Genomic DNA, 10,356 nt, shown 5'->3' with positions numbered 1-10,356 from the left:
GAACACACAGAGAATGGACATAGAGAGCAGTGAGGGGGTAGGGGAGAGAAATAAATAACTCTTAAAAAAAAAAAAAAGAGTAATAGGCACGAGTGTAATGCCAGAAAGGCAGAATAAATAGTGGGTTAAACCCCAAAGTGGATATTCTTAAGCAAAAAGGGGCAAAAAACATTGTACACAACTCACCAGAAATAATCAAGTTTCATTGAAACTGGGTCTTTACTTTAAAAGGTTAAAGTAATATCTTCTCTTGCTTGAATTGCCAAGATCATAGCTCCAATTCTTCACTTATTTTTACTTTACCAGATTTGACCTCAAATTGCCTGGCATTGATGTCAAATGCATTACAAAGGCCTAACATGAAATTCAAGCATCAGAAAAGCAGCATCACAAGGAACAAACAAAAGGGTCAGGAAAGACAATTGTTATCCATACTCAGCATTTTTAGAACACATAACAGTATCTCAAAATCAATAATAAGTTATGAAGCCAGAGATCCCCTCTGCTTTCTAGAGGTTCTCTATGGTAGAAACTTGACCTCTAGGGAAATTCTGGACACCAAAATAACCCACGTGACAAGTTAAGACGATACAACCAGGTTGCAAAATCCTACAACAGGCCAGAAAGCATCAGGCATCATCCGTGTCCTAGGATGCACATATTCTGAGGATGGATAAGTCTGAACTTCGACAAATGGAATTTTTTTTTCTTCTCTATAGTGTTATGATGCTAATAAATGTCCCCAAAAATATTTTGCATTCTTAAAATTTGGAACCATGACTATTGCAGTAAAATAAATAGAAGACGCCCTTCTCTATTATAGAAATGTAAATATTCTGAAAGGGTATTCTGTTTGCAGAGAGGGGGAGTCTCAGCCACATGATGGAAGTATTGCCCTTTGAAAAGGGTCTATTGTGTCTCTAGAATGGTATCATTTTCATATTGTTTTTAGAACAATATGAATAGGCTTGCAAATCTCTTCTGCATACTCTTCTTTTTTCCCCCCATTGAATAGCACTATTCCCTAACTCCCTTTCCCACATTGCAATCATAAACTAAGCATAACAAAACCACGCATGGAGTTGGCATGAGTGGGCTCAAAAGGTCAAGGCAAGCACAATGGCTGCATTTCAGGAGGCTGAATTCAATATTAGAATATTACCTCTGTACATCAAGATGCAAAGGGCAGTCAAGCCATTTCATTCTGAGAAATAGTTTCCTCAAAGAGAGACTATGGTATGGAGTAAATGCATTACAGAGCTAGGGTTTCAGGGTGGGAAAATTTATGTTCTTCCTAAGTGCAAGAAAGCAAGTGATTTAGACATATGTGAATAGCCCCAAAGAACCTGCTTGATTCTTCCCTGACAGTGGAAGAGTGCCACAAATAAAGAATTAAGGCTCCACTTTCATGAGACCAGATGCTAGAGAAAGGAAAGGTTTTCTCCTCCTGACGCAGGTCATTGAGGGTCAGGAGCAACCTTAAAGTTCACACACAACAAGAACAACTAATGGAGACTTAAAATCACAGTATTTCCTGCTTTCTAATCTGTCAAATTCATCATGCTTACTCTTATTTGCTTTGGGTAGTAGTTTGCTCCTCCTCCCTGCAATTCTGACATGTAAATAGCTTCCTTCTCATTAGTTTCTTCTGTTCAGGCTATAGAACGTAGTAACTTGAAAAGAATAATTAAAGAAATGAAAATTTCCTCATTACTAACCAGACCACATGCTCCATAAATGTTTGTGGAATCAAACTTTGCTTTAATACCTGTTTGAGACAAGTGTATAAAAAAGTTATTCATCAGAGTCCATGCCACCATTACTATTTGACTTTAAATGAGATTCACTCCTGCTATAGTCCGAAGAAATTATATTCCACGAATATTTTTTCTAAGTGCCACATTTTAGAAAAATATCTAAAAAGAGAGCAGATGGCAGCTGCTCTCTAAAAACCTTACTCTTATTTCTGGGTGACTTCTGGGCCGCCTACTCGTTCTCTTTTCGTGCCCCCTGCTTCGTTGTACTTCCGTGAGCTTTTACCCCTTCCTACCCACTCTAGGGACACCTCTAGGTTTTCCGAGCGGTATCGCTGAGGCCAGCCGCTGTCGGTGGGAGGAAAGATGAATGGGAGCGCAGATTTTCGAGAATGCAGAAGTTCCAAGACCAATTCCCCATATAGGAGCTGATTATATTCCAACAGAGGGAGCAAGAGGGACTTCACAGAATGCAATGGTGGAAGCTTCTGGTTAGATCTGTGCCTTTGATTGCAACAAGTATGTTGCAAATATAAACTTTATTCGCTTGTATCATGGGATACTTTGCAAGAACGCTTTCTTATGTGGACACTTGCCGAGAGATGTCTAAGGATCTCTACAATCCCCCTCTTGGAGAAGCTTTATGATCAGGACAGGCACGATTCTCTTCACCAGCTGGCACTATTCTCAAAAGTCAAAATATGACTCAAGTGTGAGTTGTCATTCATCTTTTGTGACATCTCCAGCAGCAAACAACATAGAAAAAGAGATGCTTCCTTATTATGAGCCAATTCCATCCAGTTCTTCCAGAAATGAATCTACTCCCACTGGTATTACTGATCATATTACCCAAGGTAGAAAACTCTCTTGAAATGAATTTCAGCATTTAATAGTCCAACCACCTGATCCCAAGCTTGAAGAAAGTGCTGAAAGAAAAAAATATTACATAAGAGGAATTAAGGGCTGAGAACAGAGTTATATGAAGTAACTTTAACACAAAAGACTGACCCCGCAGTCAGGTCTATGCAGGAAAGAGTGCCAAAAAAAGGGGTGATCGTTTAGTCTGAATCACTTTACTTTTTAGGGTTAAAAACTGCAGTATTAGTTAAAATCATTAATTATATTAATAATGTAATTTAATTCTTCAGGCCGTTAACCAAAATAAAAATCTTTTTAAAAGATTAGTTCTTTCACATTCATCAGTTCTTTCATTTTATGTATTCCAAAGGTCATTCTGTGTTAGAAAATAATGAGTTTCAAATACAGGTATGACTTAAGCCAGTAAAACTAGTTTTGTAACACAGTATAGAATTATACATCTACATGACTGTTTTTCTCTTAGAAGTCAACCTAGAAATCTGTATAACCTCTTTCTAATAAGCCTGATCTGGTGACCTGAGGTTGATAATTGACTATAATGCCACTTTTGGCAGAATCATGTCTAAGTAAGGAGATTGATTTCCTCCTACATTTGTGAAATAAAAGGAGTTTTATGCCTTACAAACCAGCTTATAAGATATTTCAAAAAAAGGAGTTTGATTTTTTTTTTTACAACAGTACAACTGCTTTTAAGTAATTGTTAATTTTAAGTTACAAGGTAGAAAATCACAGTTGGCTTTAAATTCTTTTGGAACAACTATACATTTCCCAAAGTTTTCCAACAAAGAAGTTCACCTCTAATGGAAGAATACATTTTGAATAGTTTTGTAGCTATTTCAGTGTAGAATTTTGTTATTCCTTTATTGAGAAATTTAAGAGCATGTGTCATTGATTTAAGGTTTTCTATTTATTACTTTACAAACTGAATGAAGAAATTGGTCCTTGGTACCTTCTGGTGATACATATGCCACAAAGAATGCAAAAATACATTAAAATCCTTAGCATTCTTTATTATGATATTGTTTTAGAGCCAATTTTATTTCTAATTGTTAATAGTTGCTTCATTTAGAAGTCTAATTTTTTATAACTCTAATGGCTAATATGTCCTAGCATTGTTGTAAAAAAAATCTGACTTTAAAATAGAATTATAACTACAAAATTGCTTGTTAATGTTTGTCATTTAAAAAAATAGCACAAACCATATACATTTAATGGCCAGTACTTGGAATATATAAAGACTCACATTGGTGCTTTGTTCTGCTAAATAAGTTGAGAGGAGTTAGACTGTAAATCACGGGGGCAGGGAGTAGTATTTTTCTCATTTTTGTAATCTTTTATATGTCTGTGCAGTTTAATATCAAATAGAGTATTTTGGTGGGGACTTCTACAGTAATAGAGATTAAGAAAAGAAATATGGTAACCCTTTGGCATTTGCTAGATTTTGACATTTGTGGTTGTGATTGTGAACAAAGTTTTGTTATATGACATGGTAATGTGAAGTGATACAAATTTTTCCCTTTATTAAAAGAAGGCAGATTTGTGTGTGTGTGTGCATTTTACGTATAAAGAAAAAAGCCAGTTGTGAAATAGTTTCAGTGAATATTCTAGAAAATTTGTTCTAGAATCTAGATAGAAAATTTGATAGTATATTATAGAGTCACAGTGTCAGAAAGTATCACTTAAATTTTTCAGCTATATTTTATGGAGAGAAATTGTGGATTATTTGATAATTGAATTTGAGGTTTTTGTAAGTTATGAGATACATTCCTAACAAATTGTCAGTGTCTAATTGTAATATGATTTATAATGTAATATATATTTTATAATCTACATTTTCTATATTCTTACTTTGTCTTTAAAAATAAACAAAATCCAAATTTTATGAAACAGATAAACTAATAGATGATGATTTTTCTTTATAAACCATTTTTTTGCTTTGCAAAAAAATTATAAATTTCTCTTTGGTATTAGAGAATTGCTCATTCCTTTTCAGATATAATTTGAATTATACTTAAATTTTTTGGACTATATTTGTTGAATAAAAAGAGGTACATTTGTTTAGAAAAACAGAATGTGGTCACTTTTCTGTTAATAATATGTTAATATAGTTGCTTTAACTTTTTATGACAAATTATATCTTTGAGTTAACATAATGTGCGGTTATCCTTCCATACAGTGGGGATTAAGAATATGGTGCCCCCATGATCTGGAAATTCCATGTAAAATTTTTTTGTCTCCCTTCATACCAAAGAAGAAAATTGAATTTTTTCTTTTTCTTTATGTGGTGTTTACGGTACCTTATGTAAAATTTGGGTTAAGTACTATACAACATCTACATATATTTTATGCTTTTCTGAGATTCTAAACTTTTTCTGTGTCATCTGCTAGCCTTCACATGTTATCTGCAGCTTCCTCAAAATTCCCCCAAAAATTCCAGTTTGATTTCTTACGCCAACCTGCGATATATTGATACCACAAAGCAGAAAGTCATGATGTGGAAGGAACAACTGTATTAGTAGTCAGTTTCATCACAGTAATATGTGATACCTTCTTTTCAAAAGATTAATACTGCTCTATGGGGTGAAACTTATTAGTTGGGTTTCAACTTTGGTAATTCATTAAACTTTTTTATCTATTTTCTCATAGTTTTTTTATTTTAATTTTTTATTTTTTATTGAAGTATATCATTCATACATGAACACACATAAACAATAAGTGTATAGTAAAGATTGTGAACCTACAAAATACACATACATAACATCACACAGGGGTCTCATACATCACCCCTCCACCAACTCTTTGCATTATTGTGAAACATTTGTAACAAACTACGCAAGAGCATCATCAAAATATTACTACCAATTGGGAAACGGACTTGGCCCAGTGGTTAGGACGTCCGTCTACCACATGGGAGGTCTGCGGTTCAAGCCCCGGGCCTCCTTGACCCGTGTGGAGCTGGCTGATGTGCACAAGGAGTGCTGTGCTACACAGGGGTGTCCCCCGCGTAGGGGAGCCCCACGCGCAAGGAGTGCACCCATAAGGAGAGCCGCCCAGCGCGAAGGAGGGAGCAGCCTGCCGAGGAATGGCGCCGCCCACACTTCCCGTGCCGCTGACGACAACAGAAGCGGACAGAGAAACAGGACGCAGCAAAAAGACACAGAAAACAGAAAACCGGGGGAGGGGAGGGGAATTAAATAAATAAAAATCTTTTAAAATATATATATATATATATTACTACCAACTATAGTCCTTATCTTACATTTGGTATATTTTTCCCCCAACCCATACTATTTTTTAAAAATATATTTTTGTTACAGATATTGTGAACTTGCAAAACAATCATACAGATGTGTAGATTTCCCATACAACTCCACACCCTGGTGGAACATTTGTTACAGATTATGAGACATTATCATCAGACTATTAACACAATTCTTGGTCCATAGCATACATTTGGCACACTTTTTCCATACACCTCCATTATCAACACAGTACAGCTTTGGCATTGATGCAAGAATATTATAGTACTGCTGTTAACCACAGTCTATAGGTCACACCAATTGTAGTTTTCCCATGCTTCTCCATATTTCCATCACCCTGCAATAGTGATGTACATCTGCTCTAGCTCACAGAAGGACTCTCTTGTATTTGATCCTAAACCACAATTCTCAATCGCCTCTGGGTTCACTAGTTATTCAGTCCCTAGATTATTCTTTAACTTTATTTCTATTGACATTTACTTACCGTGACTACCTTTTTCAGCCACAATTCCATTTATAAACCAGTTGCTACTTACTCACTATAATGTGTTACTATCAACTCTATCCATCTCCACACTTTTACAGTTAAGTTAATTAAAACTTCTACATACATTAAGCATCCGTAGTTCTTCTCAACCCTCCTCTTATCTCCTAATAACCTATACTCTAGGTTTTAATTGCATATGTTTATTATTTGTATTTAGTTCATATTAGTGAGGACATGCGATATTTGTCCTTTTGTGCCTGGCTTACTTCACTTAGTATAATGTCTTCAAGATTCATCCATGTTATCACATGTGTCCCAATTTTACTTCTTCATACTGCAGATAGTATTCCATTGTATGTATATACCACATTTTGTTTATCCAGTCATTGGTAGATGGACACTTGGGTTGTTTCCATCTTTTGGCAATTGTGAACAATGCCATTATGAACATTGGTGTGCAGATGTCTGTTCATGTCATAGTTTTTAGTTCTTTTGGATATATTCCTAGTAGAGGAATTGCTGGATCATATGGCAGTTCTATATTTAGCTTCCTGAGGAACCACCAAACTGTCTTCCACAGAGGGTGCACCATTTTACACTCCCACCAACAGTGAAGGAGAGTTCCTACTTTTCCACATCCTCTCCAGCACTTATTGTAGTCTGTTTTTTAATAATGACCATTCTATGTGCTGTTAGATGATATCTCATTGTTGTTTTAATTTGCATTTCCCTTATAGCTAGAGATATGCAACATTTTTTCATGTACTTTTTGGCCATTTGTATTTCCTCTTTGAAGAAATGACTATTTAAATCTTTTGCCCATTTTTTAATTGGATTGCTTGCTCTTTTATTGTTGAGTTGTATGATCTCTTTATAGAATGTAAATCAAACCCTTACCAGATAAGTGGTTTCCAAATATTTTCTCCCCTCGACTGGGCCTGCTTTTCACTTTCTTGATGAACTCCATTGAATCACATAAAAGTTTAAGTTTGAGCAGGTCTCATTTATCCATGTTTTCTTTCGTTGCTTGTGCTTTTGGTGTAAGGTTTAAGAACCCACCACCAACCACCAGGTCTTGAAGGTATTTCCCTACATTTTCTTCTAGGAGCTTTATTGTACTTCCTTTTATATTTAGGTCTTGGATCCACTTTGAGTTAATTTTTGTATAAGGTGGGAGATAGGGGTCTTCTTTCTTTCTTTTGGCTATGGATATCCAGTTTTCCCAATACCATTTGTTGAATAAACTGCTCTGCCCCACCTGGGAGGGCTTGACAGGCTTGTCAAAAATCACTTGGCCATATATGTGGTTCCATTGATCTATGTGTCTATCTTCATGCCAATATCATGCTGTTTTTTCCACTGTAGCTAGGTAACATGATTTAAAGTCTGGAAGTGAGAGTTCTCCAACTTCACTTTTCTTTTTTAAGATGTTTCTGGCTTTTGGGGGCCTCTCACTCTTCCAGATAAATTTGATAATTGTGTTTTCTGTTTGCTTAAAAAATGTTGGGGGAATTTTTATTGGAATTGCATTGAATCTGTATATCAATTTTGGTAGAATTGACATCTTAATGATATTTAGTCTTCCAAACCATGAGCATGGAATGTTCTTCCAATTATTTAGGTCTTTTTTAATTTCTTTTAGCAATGCCTTATGGTTTTCTGAATACAAATGCTTTGTATCCTTGGTTAAGTTTATTCCTAAATATTTGATTCTTTTAGTTGCTATTGTAAATGGAATTTCTTTCCTGACTTTCTCCTCAGATTGTGCATTATTAGTGTATAGAAATACCACTGATTTCTGCATTTTGATCTTGTATCCTGACACTCTACTGAAATCATTTATTAGCTCTAGTAGCTTTGTTGTAGATTTTTTGGGACTTTCTAAATATACAATCATATCATCTGTAAACAGTGAAAGTTTTAATTCTTCCTTTCCAATTTGGATGCCTTTTATTTCCTTTTCTTGCCTGATTGCTCTAGCTAGAACCTCTAGCACTATATTGAACAACAGTGGTGACAGTGGACATCCTTGTCTTCTCCCTAATCTTAATGGGAAAGCTTTAAGTTTTCATCATTGAGTACAATGTTAGCTGTGGTTTTTTCATATATGGCCTTTATCATGTTGAGAAAGTTTCCTTCAATTCCTATTTTTTGTAGCATTTTTATCAAGAAAGGATGCTGTATTTTGTCAAATGCCCTTTCTGTGTCAATTGACAAGATCATGTGATTTTTTCTTCTTTGATTTACTAAAGTGGTGTAATATGCTGATTGATTTTCTCCTGTTAAACCAGACTTGCATGCCTGGTATAAAACTCACTTGACCATGATGAACAATTCTTTTAATGTGTTGTTGGATTTGATTAGCAAGTATTTTATTGAGGATTTTTGCATCTATATTCATTAGATAAATGGGTCTGTAACATTTTTTTTGTAATATCTTTATCTGGCTTTGGTATTAGGGTGATAATGGCTACATAGAATGAGTTTGGTAGTGTTCCTTCTCGTTCAATTTTTTGGAAGAGCTTGAGTAAATTGGTTAAATTTTCTTTGAACACTTGGTAGAACTCATCTGTGAAACCATCTGGTCCTGGGCTTTTCATTTTGGGGAGCTGTTTGATGGCTGTTTCAATATCTTTACATGTGATTGGTTTGTTGAAGTATTGTATTTCTTCTAGTGTCAGTGTAGGTTGTTTATACATTTCTAGGAATTTCTCCATTTCATCTACATTGTCTAGTTTTTTAGCATAAAGTTGTTCATAGTATCCTTTATGATCTCTCTTATTTCTGTGGGATCAGTAATAAGGTACCCCTTTTCACTTTTTATTTCATTTATTTGCATCTTCTCTCTTTTTTTCTTAGTCTAGCTAAGGGCTTGTGAATTTTGTTAATCTTCTCAAAGAACCAACTTTTGGTTTTGTTAATTTTCTCTTTTTTTTTTTTTTTTTTTTTGTTCTCAAGTTTATTTATTTCTGCTCAGCTCTTTGTTATTTCATTCCTTCCACTTGCTTTGGGATTAGCTTGCTGTTCTTTTTCTAGTTCCTCCAGCTGTGTAGTTAGGTCATTGATTTCAGCTCTTTCTTCTTTTTTAATGTAAGCATTAAGGGCTATAAATTTTCCTCTCAACACTGCCTTTGCAGCATCCCATAGGTTCTTATATGTTTATTCTCATTGTCATTTATCTCAAGATATTTATTGATTTCTCTTGAAATTTCTTCTTTGACCCACTGATTATTTAAGAGTGTGCTGTTTAATCTCCATATATATGTGAATTTTCCCTTTATTTGCCACTTATTGATTTCCAACTTTATTCCATTATGATTAGAGAAGGTGCTTTGTATAATTTCAATTTTGTTGAATTTATTGACATCTGCTTTGTGTCCCAACATATGGTCTATCCTGGAGAAAGATCCATGAGCAATTGAAAAGAATGTATATCCTGCTGTTTTGGGGTGCAATGTTCTGTATATATCTATTAGGTTTAGTCCATTTATCATATTATTCAAGCCCTCTGTTTCTTTATTGATCTTCTGCCCAGATGTTCTATCCAATGCTGAGAGTGGTGTAATGAAGTCTCCAACTATTATTGTAGAGATGTCTATTTCTCCCTTCAGGTTTGCCAGTGTTTGCCTCATGTATCTTGGGGCATCCTGGTTAGGTGCATATATATTTATGATTGTTATTTCTTCCTGGTGAATCATCCCTTTTATTAATATGTAATGTCTTTCCTTGTCTCTAATAACAGTTTCACCCTTAAATCCTATATCATCTGGTATAAGTACAGCTACCCCAGTTTTTTTTGTTTTGTTTTGTTTTGTTTTGTTTTGTTTTCCTTCAGTTACTTCATGCATTGAATATCTTTTTCCAACCTTTAACTTTCAATTTATTGGTATCTTTTGAGTCTAAGGTGAGTCTCTTGCAGACAATATATAGATGGCTTATATTTTCTCATCCATTCTTCCAGTCTGTCTTTTGATTG

At 34.8% G+C, this 10,356-nt stretch overlaps 1 pseudogene; it reads left to right on the top strand.

Annotated features, from left to right (window-relative positions):
• The first annotated feature begins 2,120 nt into the window (after positions 1-2,120).
• LOC101441281 (OCIA domain-containing protein 1 pseudogene) lies at positions 2,121-2,625 on the top strand (annotated as a pseudogene).
• Positions 2,626-10,356: the final 7,731 nt, after the last annotated feature.

This window comes from Dasypus novemcinctus, chromosome 2 (genome assembly GCF_030445035.2).
Source record: "Dasypus novemcinctus isolate mDasNov1 chromosome 2, mDasNov1.1.hap2, whole genome shotgun sequence".
Classification (NCBI taxonomy): Eukaryota; Metazoa; Chordata; class Mammalia; order Cingulata; family Dasypodidae; genus Dasypus; species Dasypus novemcinctus.
The sequence above is the reverse complement of the archived record's forward strand: the minus strand, read 5'-3'. Positions and strand labels throughout refer to the sequence as shown.